Source organism: Carassius carassius, chromosome 2 (genome assembly GCF_963082965.1).
Source record: "Carassius carassius chromosome 2, fCarCar2.1, whole genome shotgun sequence".
Taxonomy (NCBI): domain Eukaryota; kingdom Metazoa; phylum Chordata; class Actinopteri; order Cypriniformes; family Cyprinidae; genus Carassius; species Carassius carassius.
Window position 1 is genome coordinate 39979094 of NC_081756.1, and position 15499 is coordinate 39994592.

At 32.4% G+C, this 15499-nt stretch overlaps 7 non-coding genes across 7 annotated transcripts; all 7 read left to right on the plus strand.

Annotated features, from left to right (window-relative positions):
* Window positions 1–1314: 1314 nt before the first annotated feature.
* On the plus strand, window positions 1315–1433 carry LOC132112736 (5S ribosomal RNA). The gene has a single exon (XR_009425030.1). It is a non-coding gene; the product is annotated as a 5S ribosomal RNA (ribosomal RNA).
* Window positions 1434–3594: 2161 nt separating this feature from the next.
* LOC132112745 (5S ribosomal RNA) lies at window positions 3595–3713 on the plus strand. Its single transcript, XR_009425033.1, has one exon. It is a non-coding gene; the product is annotated as a 5S ribosomal RNA (ribosomal RNA).
* A 2167-nt stretch (window positions 3714–5880) lies between these two features.
* On the plus strand, window positions 5881–5999 carry LOC132112756 (5S ribosomal RNA). Its single transcript, XR_009425035.1, has one exon. It is a non-coding gene; the product is annotated as a 5S ribosomal RNA (ribosomal RNA).
* Window positions 6000–8155: 2156 nt separating this feature from the next.
* On the plus strand, window positions 8156–8274 carry LOC132112762 (5S ribosomal RNA). The gene has a single exon (XR_009425036.1). It is a non-coding gene; the product is annotated as a 5S ribosomal RNA (ribosomal RNA).
* A 2156-nt stretch (window positions 8275–10430) lies between these two features.
* LOC132112767 (5S ribosomal RNA) lies at window positions 10431–10549 on the plus strand. Its single transcript, XR_009425037.1, has one exon. It is a non-coding gene; the product is annotated as a 5S ribosomal RNA (ribosomal RNA).
* Window positions 10550–12705: 2156 nt separating this feature from the next.
* On the plus strand, window positions 12706–12824 carry LOC132112771 (5S ribosomal RNA). The gene has a single exon (XR_009425038.1). It is a non-coding gene; the product is annotated as a 5S ribosomal RNA (ribosomal RNA).
* A 2164-nt stretch (window positions 12825–14988) lies between these two features.
* LOC132112776 (5S ribosomal RNA) lies at window positions 14989–15107 on the plus strand. Its single transcript, XR_009425040.1, has one exon. It is a non-coding gene; the product is annotated as a 5S ribosomal RNA (ribosomal RNA).
* The last annotated feature ends 392 nt before the right edge of the window (window positions 15108–15499 follow it).

Sequence of the window (15499 nt, forward strand, 5' to 3'; positions counted from 1 at the left end):
TTAACAAAAAACACATTCTCATGTTCATTTTTCACTGATGTTGGTGTGTGATCAAATGATTTGCAAGTAAACAAACGAGACATTTCAGCTATTTTGGTACTTTTTCAGTACTTGGAACAGGACAAGAGTTTTTTATCATCTCAAAAAAAAAAAATCATTAAACTCGTCAGCAAATATTGTTTCATTGTAGGAAAATATAGGCATGCCCTTTCTGTTTTAAAATCACTACATTCACCCCAAATTACCTGCACTCAAAGTGCATCACCACAGTGTTTTATTTTATTTTATTTTATTTTAATTGGTTTGGTTTTATTTTAACCTTATGACATTTCTGATTTTACATTTCAAAAATAGGCCCCCATTGACTTCCACTCAAAGTGACTCAACGCAATATTGATTGTATTTATTGATATTAATTTTATTAATTCATTTCAACATTTTTTTTAATTTTATTTAAGTTAACCAGGTTTGAAATTTCTGTTTTAAAATCACCAAATTCAACCCAAATTACATTCATTTTAAAGTGCCTAACCGCAATATTTGTTTACTTTTATTTTTTAGTTTTTATTTGGTTCGGTTTGTTTTTATTTGAACCAGATGACATTTCTGATGATAAAGTTAAAATTAAAAAATAAAAATAAAAATCATTAAACTCGTCAGCAAATATTGTTTCATTGTAGGAAAATATAGGCATGCCCTTTCTGTTTTAAAATCACTACATTCACCCCAAATTACCTGCACTCAAAGTGCATCACCACAATGTTTTATTTTATTTTATTTCATTTTAATTGGTTCGGTTTTATTTTAACCTTATGACATTTCTGATTTTACATTTCAAAAATAGGCCCCCATTTACTTCCACTCAAAGTGCCTCAACGCAATATTGATTGTATTTATTGATATGAATTTTATTAATTCATTTAAACATTTTGTTTTAATTGAATTTAACCAGGTTAGAAATTTCCCGTTTTTAAATCAACAAAATCACCCCAAATTACATTCAGTTTAAAGTAAGCCAATATTTGTTTACTTTTATTTAATTCAATTTTAACCAGAAGACATTTGTGATTTTAAAGTTGAGAAACAGGCCCCGATTACTTCCACACAAAGTGCGTCACCGCGACATTGATTTTTGTGAATGTATTTATGTATTAAAATGCATATTTTTTATTGTTACTTATTTCTTTCCCTTAATTTAATTCATATCTAAAAAAGAGAGAAGACTTTTCCACTTTTTTGAGTGGAAAAGGGTCTGTTTCTCTTTCGCCAGCCTGTGTGTCTTCTTTAAATAGCTCGCTCTTGACTGTTGTACTCGCTTACGGCCATACCACCCTGAGCACGCCCGATCTCGTCCGATCTCGGAAGCTAAGCAGGGTCGGGCCTGGTTAGTACTTGGATGGGAGACCGCCTGGGAATACCAGGTGCTGTAAGCTTTTGCTTTTCCTTCAGCTAACACGCCTGTCCAAGGCTCAGCTTTCATTCTAGTTCCTTTACACTTTTAAACGGATTTGCTGCTGCTTCTTTTTTCTGTGTTTTCGCTTTCTCTGTGCCCTCTTTCTGCTTGCGGTGTGACAAAGGACAGCTCAGCCTCGTCATTCTTCATTTCTCCTGCAGGAGGCGATAGACAGGCCTTTTCTCTGTCTCTACTACAAACTCTTGAGCGCCGCGTGCTCTTTTGGAAATGACACTCCTCTCTTCAGCTTGAGACGGAGCTTCCCAAATTTGATTGTCATCCGAGCCCCTTAGTGGTAAACTACACAGGAGATGTACCCTCTTAGATTTAAAGTTAATTTTTCAATAACTTAACAAAAAACACATTCTCATGTTCATTTTTCACTGATGTTGGTGTGTGATCAAATGATTTGCAAGTAAACAAATGAGACATTTCAGCTATTTTGGTACTTTTTCAGTACTTGGAACAGGACAAGAGTTTTTTATCATCTCAAAAAAAAAAAAATCATTAAACTCATCAGCAAATATTGTTTCATTGTAGGAAAATATAGGCATGCCCTTTCTGTTTTAAAATCACTACATTCACCCCAAATTACCTGCACTCAAAGTGCATCACCACAGTGTTTTATTTTATTTTATTTTATTTTAATTGGTTTGGTTTTATTTTAACCTTATGACATTTCTGATTTTACATTTCGAAAATAGGCCCCCATTGACTTCCACTCAAAGTGACTCAACGCAATATTGATTGTATTTATTGATATTAATTTTATTAATTCATTTAAACATTTTGTTTTAATTTAATTTAAGTTAACCAGGTTTGAAATTTCTGTTTTTAAATCACCAAATTCACCCCAAATTACATTCAATTTGAAGTGCCTAACCGCAGTATTTGTTTACTTTTATTTTTTATTTGGTTCGGTTTGGTTTTATTTGAACCAGATGACATTTCTGATGATAAAGTTAAAATAAAAAAATAAAAAAATTCATTAAACTCGTCAGCAAATATTGTTTCATTGTAGGAAAATATAGGCATGCCCTTTCTGTTTTAAAATCACTAAATTCAACCCAAATTACCTGCACTCAAAGTGCATCACCACAATATTTTATTTTATTTTATTTTATTTTAATTGGTTTGGTTTTACTTTAACCAGATGACATTTCTAATTTTAAATTTCAAAAATAGGCCCCCATTGACTTCCAAGTGACTCAACGCAATATTGATTGTATTTATTGATATTCATTTTATTAATTCATTTCAACATTTTTTTTTAATTTTATTTAAGTTAACCAGGTTTGAAATATCTGTTTTAAAATCACCAAATTCACCCCAAATTACATTCATTTTAAAGTGCCTAACCGCAATATTTGTTTACTTTTATTTTTTAGTTTTTATTTGGTTCGGTTTGTTTTTATTTGAACCAGATGACATTTCTGATGATAAAGTTAAAATTAAAAAATAAAAATAAAAATCATTAAACTCGTCAGCAAATATTGTTTCATTGTAGGAAAATATAGGCATGCCCTTTCTGTTTTAAAATCACTACATTCACCCCAAATTACCTGCACTCAAAGTGCATCACCCCAATGTTTTATTTTATTTTATTTCATTTTAATTGGTTTGGTTTTATTTTAACCTTATGACATTTCTGATTTTAAATTAAAAAAATAGGCCCCCATTTACTTCCACTCAAAGTGCCTCAACGCAATATTGATTGTATTTATTGATATGAATTTTATTAATTCATTTAAACATTTTGTTTTAATTGAATGTAACCAGGTTAGAAATTTCCCGTTTTTAAATCAACAAAATCACCCCAAATTACATTCAGTTTAAAGTAAGCCAATATTTGTTTACTTTTATTTAATTCAATTTTAACCAGAAGACATTTGTGATTTTAAAGTTGAGAAACAGGCCCCCATTACTTCCACACAAAGTGCGTCACCGCGACATTGATTTTTGTGAATGTATTTATGTATTAAAATGCATATTTTTTATTGTTACTTATTTCTTTCCCTTAATTTAATTCATATCTAAAAAAGAGAGAAGACTTTTCCACTTTTTTAAATGGAAAAGGGTCTGTTTCTCTTTCGCCAGCCTGTGTGTCTTCTTTAAATAGCTCGCTCTTGACTGTTGTACTCGCTTACGGCCATACCACCCTGAGCACGCCCGATCTCGTCCGATCTCGGAAGCTAAGCAGGGTCGGGCCTGGTTAGTACTTGGATGGGAGACCGCCTGGGAATACCAGGTGCTGTAAGCTTTTGCTTTTCCTTCAGCTAACACGCTTGTCCAAGGCTCAGCTTTCATTCTAGTTCCTTTACACTTTTAAACGGATTTGCTGCTGCTTCTTTTTTCTGTGTTTTCGCTTTCTCTGTGCCCTCTTTCTGCTTGCGGTGTGACAAAGGACAGCTCAGCCTCGTCATTCTTCATTTCTCCTGCCGGAGGCGATAGACAGGCCTTTTCTCTGTCTCTACTACAAACTCTTGAGCGCCGCGTGCTCTTTTGGAAATGACACTCCTCTCTTCAGCTTGAGACGGAGCTTCCCAAATTTGATTGTCATCCGAGCCCCTTAGTGGTAAACTACACAGGAGATGTACCCTCTTAGATTTAAAGTTAATTTTTCAATAACTTAACAAAAAACACATTCTCATGTTCATTTTTCACTGATGTTGGTGTGTGATCAAATGATTTGCAAGTAAACAAATGAGACATTTCAGCTATTTTGGTACTTTTTCAGTACTTGGAACAGGACAAGAGTTTTTTATCATCTCAAAAAAAAAAAAAATCATTAAACTCATCAGCAAATATTGTTTCATTGTAGGAAAATATAGGCATGCCCTTTCTGTTTTAAAATCATTACATTCACCCCAAATTACCTGCACTCAAAGTGCATCACCACAGTGTTTTATTTTATTTTATTTTATTTTAATTGGTTTGGTTTTATTTTAACCTTATGACATTTCTGATTTTACATTTCGAAAATAGGCCCCCATTGACTTCCACTCAAAGTGACTCAACGCAATATTGATTGTATTTATTGATATTAATTTTATTAATTCATTTAAACATTTTGTTTTAATTTAATTTAAGTTAACCAGGTTTGAAATTTCTGTTTTTAAATCACCAAATTCACCCCAAATTACATTCAATTTGAAGTGCCTAACCGCAGTATTTGTTTACTTTTATTTTTTATTTGGTTCGGTTTGGTTTTATTTGAACCAGATGACATTTCTGATGATAAAGTTAAAATAAAAAAATAAAAAAATTCATTAAACTCGTCAGCAAATATTGTTTCATTGTAGGAAAATATAGGCATGCCCTTTCTGTTTTAAAATCACTAAATTCAACCCAAATTACCTGCACTCAAAGTGCATCACCACAATATTTTATTTTATTTTATTTTATTTTATTTTAATTGGTTTGGTTTTACTTTAACCAGATGACATTTCTGATTTTAAATTTCAAAAATAGGCCCCCATTGACTTCCAAGTGACTCAACGCAATATTGATTGTATTTATTGATATTCATTTTATTAATTCATTTCAACATTTTTTTTAAATTTTATTTAAGTTAACCAGGTTTGAAATATCTGTTTTAAAATCACCAAATTCACCCCAAATTACATTCATTTTAAAGTGCCTAACCGCAATATTTGTTTACTTTTATTTTTTATTTTTTATTTGGTTCGGTTTGTTTTTATTTGAACCAGATGACATTTCTGATGATAAAGTTAAAATTAAAAAATAAAAATAAAAATCATTAAACTCGTCAGCAAATATTGTTTCATTGTAGGAAAATATAGGCATGCCCTTTCTGTTTTAAAATCACTACATTCACCCCAAATTACCTGCACTCAAAGTGCATCACCCCAATGTTTTATTTTATTTTATTTCATTTTAATTGGTTTGGTTTTATTTTAACCTTATGACATTTCTGATTTTAAATTTAAAAAATAGGCCCCCATTTACTTCCACTCAAAGTGCCTCAACGCAATATTGATTGTATTTATTGATATGAATTTTATTAATTCATTTAAACATTTTGTTTTAATTGAATTTAACCAGGTTAGAAATTTCCCGTTTTTAAATCAACAAAATCACCCCAAATTACATTCAGTTTAAAGTAAGCCAATATTTGTTTACTTTTATTTAATTCAATTTTAACCAGAAGACATTTGTGATTTTAAAGTTGAGAAACAGGCCCCCATTACTTCCACACAAAGTGCGTCACCGCGACATTGATTTTTGTGAATGTATTTATGTATTAAAATGCATATTTTTTATTGTTACTTATTTCTTTCCCTTAATTTAATTCATATCTAAAAAAGAGAGAAGACTTTTCCACTTTTTTGAGTGGAAAAGGGTCTGTTTCTCTTTCGCCAGCCTGTGTGTCTTCTTTAAATAGCTCGCTCTTGACTGTTGTACTCGCTTACGGCCATACCACCCTGAGCACGCCCGATCTCGTCCGATCTCGGAAGCTAAGCAGGGTCGGGCCTGGTTAGTACTTGGATGGGAGACCGCCTGGGAATACCAGGTGCTGTAAGCTTTTGCTTTTCCTTCAGCTAACACGCTTGTCCAAGGCTCAGCTTTCATTCTAGTTCCTTTACACTTTTAAACGGATTTGCTGCTGCTTCTTTTTTCTGTGTTTTCGCTTTCTCTGTGCCCTCTTTCTGCTTGCGGTGTGACAAAGGACAGCTCAGCCTCGTCATTCTTCATTTCTCCTGCAGGAGGCGATAGACAGGCCTTTTCTCTGTCTCTACTACAAACTCTTGAGCGCCGCGTGCTCTTTTGGAAATGACACTCCTCTCTTCAGCTTGAGACGGAGCTTCCCAAATTTGATTGTCATCCGAGCCCCTTAGTGGTAAACTACACAGGAGATGTACCCTCTTAGATTTAAAGTTAATTTTTCAATAACTTAACAAAAAACACATTCTCATGTTCATTTTTCACTGATGTTGGTGTGTGATCAAATGATTTGCAAGTAAACAAATGAGACATTTCAGCTATTTTGGTACTTTTTCAGTACTTGGAACAGGACAAGAGTTTTTTATCATCTCAAAAAAAAAAAAAATCATTAAACTCATCAGCAAATATTGTTTCATTGTAGGAAAATATAGGCATGCCCTTTCTGTTTTAAAATCACTACATTCACCCCAAATTACCTGCACTCAAAGTGCATCACCACAGTGTTTTATTTTATTTTATTTTATTTTAATTGGTTTGGTTTTATTTTAACCTTATGACATTTCTGATTTTACATTTCGAAAATAGGCCCCCATTGACTTCCACTCAAAGTGACTCAACGCAATATTGATTGTATTTATTGATATTAATTTTATTAATTCATTTAAACATTTTGTTTTAATTTAATTTAAGTTAACCAGGTTTGAAATTTCTGTTTTTAAATCACCAAATTCACCCCAAATTACATTCAATTTGAAGTGCCTAACCGCAGTATTTGTTTACTTTTATTTTTTATTTGGTTCGGTTTGGTTTTATTTGAACCAGATGACATTTCTGATGATAAAGTTAAAATAAAAAAATAAAAAAATTCATTAAACTCGTCAGCAAATATTGTTTCATTGTAGGAAAATATAGGCATGCCCTTTCTGTTTTAAAATCACTAAATTCAACCCAAATTACCTGCACTCAAAGTGCATCACCACAATATTTTATTTTATTTTATTTTATTTTAATTGGTTTGGTTTTACTTTAACCAGATGACATTTCTGATTTTAAATTTCAAAAATAGGCCCCCATTGACTTCCAAGTGACTCAACGCAATATTGATTGTATTTATTGATATTCATTTTATTAATTCATTTCAACATTTTTTTTTAATTTTATTTAAGTTAACCAGGTTTGAAATATCTGTTTTAAAATCACCAAATTCACCCCAAATTACATTCATTTTAAAGTGCCTAACCGCAATATTTGTTTACTTTTATTTTTTAGTTTTTATTTGGTTCGGTTTGTTTTTATTTGAACCAGATGACATTTCTGATGATAAAGTTAAAATTAAAAAATAAAAATCATTAAACTCGTCAGCAAATATTGTTTCATTGTAGGAAAATATAGGCATGCCCTTTCTGTTTTAAAATCACTACATTCACCCCAAATTACCTGCACTCAAAGTGCATCACCCCAATGTTTTATTTTATTTTATTTCATTTTAATTGGTTTGGTTTTATTTTAACCTTATGACATTTCTGATTTTAAATTTAAAAAATAGGCCCCCATTTACTTCCACTCAAAGTGCCTCAACGCAATATTGATTGTATTTATTTATATGAATTTTATTAATTCATTTAAACATTTTGTTTTAATTGAATGTAACCAGGTTAGAAATTTCCCGTTTTTAAATCAACAAAATCACCCCAAATTACATTCAGTTTAAAGTAAGCCAATATTTGTTTACTTTTATTTAATTCAATTTTAACCAGAAGACATTTGTGATTTTAAAGTTGAGAAACAGGCCCCCATTACTTCCACACAAAGTGCGTCACCGCGACATTGATTTTTGTGAATGTATTTATGTATTAAAATGCATATTTTTTATTGTTACTTATTTCTTTCCCTTAATTTAATTCATATCTAAAAAAGAGAGAAGACTTTTCCACTTTTTTAAATGGAAAAGGGTCTGTTTCTCTTTCGCCAGCCTGTGTGTCTTCTTTAAATAGCTCGCTCTTGACTGTTGTACTCGCTTACGGCCATACCACCCTGAGCACGCCCGATCTCGTCCGATCTCGGAAGCTAAGCAGGGTCGGGCCTGGTTAGTACTTGGATGGGAGACCGCCTGGGAATACCAGGTGCTGTAAGCTTTTGCTTTTCCTTCAGCTAACACGCTTGTCCAAGGCTCAGCTTTCATTCTAGTTCCTTTACACTTTTAAACGGATTTGCTGCTGCTTCTTTTTTCTGTGTTTTCGCTTTCTCTGTGCCCTCTTTCTGCTTGCGGTGTGACAAAGGACAGCTCAGCCTCGTCATTCTTCATTTCTCCTGCAGGAGGCGATAGACAGGCCTTTTCTCTGTCTCTACTACAAACTCTTGAGCGCCGCGTGCTCTTTTGGAAATGACACTCCTCTCTTCAGCTTGAGACGGAGCTTCCCAAATTTGATTGTCATCCGAGCCCCTTAGTGGTAAACTACACAGGAGATGTACCCTCTTAGATTTAAAGTTAATTTTTCAATAACTTAACAAAAAACACATTCTCATGTTCATTTTTCACTGATGTTGGTGTGTGATCAAATGATTTGCAAGTAAACAAATGAGACATTTCAGCTATTTTGGTACTTTTTCAGTACTTGGAACAGGACAAGAGTTTTTTATCATCTCAAAAAAAAAAAAATCATTAAACTCATCAGCAAATATTGTTTCATTGTAGGAAAATATAGGCATGCCCTTTCTGTTTTAAAATCACTACATTCACCCCAAATTACCTGCACTCAAAGTGCATCACCACAGTGTTTTATTTTATTTTATTTTATTTTAATTGGTTTGGTTTTATTTTAACCTTATGACATTTCTGATTTTACATTTCGAAAATAGGCCCCCATTGACTTCCACTCAAAGTGACTCAACGCAATATTGATTGTATTTATTGATATTAATTTTATTAATTCATTTAAACATTTTGTTTTAATTTAATTTAAGTTAACCAGGTTTGAAATTTCTGTTTTTAAATCACCAAATTCACCCCAAATTACATTCAATTTGAAGTGCCTAACCGCAGTATTTGTTTACTTTTATTTTTTATTTGGTTCGGTTTGGTTTTATTTGAACCAGATGACATTTCTGATGATAAAGTTAAAATAAAAAAATAAAAAAATTCATTAAACTCGTCAGCAAATATTGTTTCATTGTAGGAAAATATAGGCATGCCCTTTCTGTTTTAAAATCACTAAATTCAACCCAAATTACCTGCACTCAAAGTGCATCACCACAATATTTTATTTTATTTTATTTTAATTGGTTTGGGTTTTACTTTAACCAGATGACATTTCTGATTTTAAATTTCAAAAATAGGCCCCCATTGACTTCCAAGTGACTCAACGCAATATTGATTGTATTTATTGATATTCGTTTTATTAATTCATTTCAACATTTTTTTTAATTTTATTTAAGTTAACCAGGTTTGAAATTTCTGTTTTAAAATCACCAAATTCACCCCAAATTACATTCATTTTAAAGTGCCTAACCGCAATATTTGTTTACTTTTATTTTTTAGTTTTTATTTGATTCGGTTTGTTTTTATTTGAACCAGATGACATTTCTGATGATAAAGTTAAAATTAAAAAATAAAAATAAAAATCATTAAACTCGTCAGCAAATATTGTTTCATTGTAGGAAAATATAGGCATGCCCTTTCTGTTTTAAAATCACTACATTCACCCCAAATTACCTGCACTCAAAGTGCATCACCACAATGTTTTATTTTATTTTATTTCATTTTAATTGGTTTGGTTTTATTTTAACCTTATGACATTTCTGATTTTAAATTTAAAAAATAGGCCCCCATTTACTTCCACTCAAAGTGCCTCAACGCAATATTGATTGTATTTATTGATATGAATTTTATTAATTCATTTAAACATTTTGTTTTAATTGAATTTAACCAGGTTAGAAATTTCCCGTTTTTAAATCAACAAAATCACCCCAAATTACATTCAGTTTAAAGTAAGCCAATATTTGTTTACTTTTATTTAATTCAATTTTAACCAGAAGACATTTGTGATTTTAAAGTTGAGAAACAGGCCCCCATTACTTCCACACAAAGTGCGTCACCGCGACATTGATTTTTGTGAATGTATTTATTTATTAAAATGCATATTTTTTATTGTTACTTATTTCCTTCCCTTAATTTAATTCATATCTAAAAAAGAGAGAAGACTTTTCCACTTTTTTGAGTGGAAAAGGGTCTGTTACTCTTTCGCCAGCCTGTGTGTCTTCTTTAAATAGCTCGCTCTTGACTGTTGTACTCGCTTACGGCCATACCACCCTGAGCACGCCCGATCTCGTCCGATCTCGGAAGCTAAGCAGGGTCGGGCCTGGTTAGTACTTGGATGGGAGACCGCCTGGGAATACCAGGTGCTGTAAGCTTTTGCTTTTCCTTCAGCTAACACGCTTGTCCAAGGCTCAGCTTTCATTCTAGTTCCTTTACACTTTTAAACGGATTTGCTGCTGCTTCTTTTTTCTGTGTTTTCGCCCACTCTGTGCCATCCTTCTGCTTGCGGTGTGACAAAGGACAGCTCAGCCTCGTCATTCTTCATTTCTCCTGCAGGAGGCGATAGACAGGCCTTTTCTCTGTCTCTACTACAAACTCTTGAGCGCCGCGTGCTCTTTTGGAAATGACACTCCTCTCTTCAGCTTGAGACGGAGCTTCCCAAATTTGATTGTCATCCGAGCCCCTTGGTGGTAAACTACACAGGAGATGTACCCTCTTAGATTTAAAGTTAATTTTTCAATAACTTAACAAAAAACACATTCTCATGTTCATTTTTCACTGATGTTGGTGTGTGATCAAATGATTTGCAAGTAAACAAATGAGACATTTCAGCTATTTTGGTACTTTTTCAGTACTTGGAACAGGACAAGAGTTTTTTATCATCTCAAAAAAAAAAAAAATCATTAAACTCATCAGCAAATATTGTTTCATTGTAGGAAAATATAGGCATGCCCTTTCTGTTTTAAAATCACTACATTCACCCCAAATTACCTGCACTCAAAGTGCATCACCACAGTGTTTTATTTTATTTTATTTTATTTTAATTGGTTTGGTTTTATTTTAACCTTATGACATTTCTGATTTTACATTTCGAAAATAGGCCCCCATTGACTTCCACTCAAAGTGACTCAACGCAATATTGATTGTATTTATTGATATTAATTTTATTAATTCATTTAAACATTTTGTTTTAATTTAATTTAAGTTAACCAGGTTTGAAATTTCTGTTTTTAAATCACCAAATTCACCCCAAATTACATTCAATTTGAAGTGCCTAACCGCAGTATTTGTTTACTTTTATTTTTTATTTGGTTCGGTTTGGTTTTATTTGAACCAGATGACATTTCTGATGATAAAGTTAAAATAAAAAAATAAAAAAATTCATTAAACTCGTCAGCAAATATTGTTTCATTGTAGGAAAATATAGGCATGCCCTTTCTGTTTTAAAATCACTAAATTCAACCCAAATTACCTGCACTCAAAGTGCATCACCACAATATTTTATTTTATTTTATTTTATTTTAATTGGTTTGGTTTTACTTTAACCAGATGACATTTCTGATTTTAAATTTCAAAAATAGGCCCCCATTGACTTCCAAGTGACTCAACGCAATATTGATTGTATTTATTGATATTCATTTTATTAATTCATTTCAACATTTTTTTTTAATTTTATTTAAGTTAACCAGGTTTGAAATATCTGTTTTAAAATCACCAAATTCACCCCAAATTACATTCATTTTAAAGTGCCTAACCGCAATATTTGTTTACTTTTATTTTTTAGTTTTTATTTGGTTCGGTTTGTTTTTATTTGAACCAGATGACATTTCTGATGATAAAGTTAAAATTAAAAAATAAAAATCATTAAACTCGTCAGCAAATATTGTTTCATTGTAGGAAAATATAGGCATGCCCTTTCTGTTTTAAAATCACTACATTCACCCCAAATTACCTGCACTCAAAGTGCATCACCACAATGTTTTATTTTATTTTATTTCATTTTAATTGGTTCGGTTTTATTTTAACCTTATGACATTTCTGATTTTACATTTCAAAAATAGGCCCCCATTTACTTCCACTCAAAGTGCCTCAACGCAATATTGATTGTATTTATTGATATGAATTTTATTAATTCATTTAAACATTTTGTTTTAATTGAATTTAACCAGGTTAGAAATTTCCCGTTTTTAAATCAACAAAATCACCCCAAATTACATTCAGTTTAAAGTAAGCCAATATTTGTTTACTTTTATTTAATTCAATTTTAACCAGAAGACATTTGTGATTTTAAAGTTGAGAAACAGGCCCCCATTACTTCCACACAAAGTGCGTCACCGCGACATTGATTTTTGTGAATGTATTTATTTATTAAAATGCATATTTTTTATTGTTACTTATTTCCTTCCCTTAATTTAATTCATATCTAAAAAAGAGAGAAGACTTTTCCACTTTTTTGAGTGGAAAAGGGTCTGTTACTCTTTCGCCAGCCTGTGTGTCTTCTTTAAATAGCTCGCTCTTGACTGTTGTACTCGCTTACGGCCATACCACCCTGAGCACGCCCGATCTCGTCCGATCTCGGAAGCTAAGCAGGGTCGGGCCTGGTTAGTACTTGGATGGGAGACCGCCTGGGAATACCAGGTGCTGTAAGCTTTTGCTTTTCCTTCAGCTAACACGCTTGTCCAAGGCTCAGCTTTCATTCTAGTTCCTTTACACTTTTAAACGGATTTGCTGCTGCTTCTTTTTTCTGTGTTTTCGCCCACTCTGTGCCATCCTTCTGCTTGCGGTGTGACAAAGGACAGCTCAGCCTTGTCATTCTTCATTTCTCCTGCAGGAGGCGATAGACAGGCCTTTTCTCTGTCTCTACTACAAACTCTTGAGCGCCGCGTGCTCTTTTGGAAATGACACTCCTCTCTTCAGCTTGAGACGGAGCTTCCCAAATTTGATTGTCATCCGAGCCCCTTGGTGGTAAACTACACAGGAGATGTACCCTCTTAGATTTAAAGTTAATTTTTCAATAACTTAACAAAAAACACATTCTCATGTTCATTTTTCACTGATGTTGGTGTGTGATCAAATGATTTGCAAGTAAACAAATGAGACATTTCAGCTATTTTGGTACTTTTTCAGTACTTGGAACAGGACAAGAGTTTTTTATCATCTCAAAAAAAAAAAATTCATTAAACTCATCAGCAAATATTGTTTCCTTGTAGGAAAATATAGGCATGCCCTTTCTGTTTTAAAATCACTACATTCACCCCAAATTACCTGCACTCAAAGTGCATCACCACAGTGTTTTATTTTGTTTTATTTTATTTTATTTTAATTGGTTTGGTTTTATTTTAACCTTATGACATTTCTGATTTTACATTTCAAAAATAGGCCCCCATTGACTTCCACTCAAAGTGACTCAACGCAATATTGATTGTATTTATTGATATTAATTTTATTAATTCATTTAAACATTTTGTTTTAATTTAATTTAAGCTAACCAGGTTTGAAATTTCTGTTTTTAAATCACCAAATTCACCCCAAATTACATTCAATTTGAAGTGCCTAACCGCAGTATTTGTTTACTTTTATTTTTTATTTGGTTCGGTTTGGTTTTATTTGAACCAGATGACATTTCTGATGATAAAGTTAAAATAAAAAAATAAAAAAATTCATTAAACTCGTCAGCAAATATTGTTTCATTGTAGGAAAATATAGGCATGCCCTTTCTGTTTTAAAATCACTAAATTCAACCCAAATTACCTGCACTCAAAGTGCATCACCACAATATTTTATTTTATTTTATTTTATTTTAATTGGTTTGGTTTTACTTTAACCAGATGACATTTCTGATTTTAAATTTCAAAAATAGGCCCCCATTGACTTCCAAGTGACTCAACGCAATATTGATTGTATTTATTGATATTCATTTTATTAATTCATTTCAACATTTTTTTAATTTTATTTAAGTTAACCAGGTTTGAAATATCTGTTTTAAAATCACCAAATTCACCCCAAATTACATTAATTTTAAAGTGCCTAACCGCAATATTTGTTTACTTTTATTTTTTAGTTTTTATTTGGTTCGGTTTGTTTTTATTTGAACCAGATGACATTTCTGATGATAAAGTTAAAATTAAAAAATAAAAATAAAAATCATTAAACTCGTCAGCAAATATTGTTTCATTGTAGGAAAATATAGGCATGCCCTTTCTGTTTTAAAATCACTACATTCACCCCAAATTACCTGCACTCAAAGTGCATCACCACAATGTTTTATTTTATTTTATTTCATTTTAATTGGTTCGGTTTTATTTTAACCTTATGACATTTCTGATTTTACATTTCAAAAATAGGCCCCCATTTACTTCCACTCAAAGTGCCTCAACGCAATATTGATTGTATTTATTGATATGAATTTTATTAATTCATTTAAACATTTTGTTTTAATTGAATTTAACCAGGTTAGAAATTTCCCGTTTTTAAATCAACAAAATCACCCCAAATTACATTCAGTTTAAAGTAAGCCAATATTTGTTTACTTTTATTTAATTCAATTTTAACCAGAAGACATTTGTGATTTTAAAGTTGAGAAACAGGCCCCGATTACTTCCACACAAAGTGCGTCACCGCGACATTGATTTTTGTGAATGTATTTATTTATTAAAATGCATATTTTTTATTGTTACTTATTTCTTTCCCTTAATTTAATTCATATCTAAAAAAGAGAGAAGACTTTTCCACTTTTTTGAGTGGAAAAGGGTCTGTTTCTCTTTCGCCAGCCTGTGTGTCTTCTTTAAATAGCTCGCTCTTGACTGTTGTACTCGCTTACGGCCATACCACCCTGAGCACGCCCGATCTCGTCCGATCTCGGAAGCTAAGCAGGGTCGGGCCTGGTTAGTACTTGGATGGGAGACCGCCTGGGAATACCAGGTGCTGTAAGCTTTTGCTTTTCCTTCAGCTAACACGCTTGTCCAAGGCTCAGCTTTCATTCTAGTTCCTTTACACTTTTAAACGGATTTGCTGCTGCTTCTTTTTTCTGTGTTTTCTCTTTCTCTGTGCCATCTTTCTGCTTGCGGTGTGACAAAGGACAGCTCAGCCTCGTCATTCTTCATTTCTCCTGCAGAAGGCGATAGACAGGCCTTTTCTCTGTCTCTACTACAAACTCTTGAGCGCCGCGTGCTCTTTTGGAAATGGCACTCCTCTCTTCAGCTTGAGACGGAGCTTCCCAAATTTGATTGTCATCCGAGCCCCTTAGTGGTAAACTACACAGGAGATGTACCCTCTTAGATTTAAAGTTAATTTTTCAATAACTTAACAAAAAACACATTCTCATG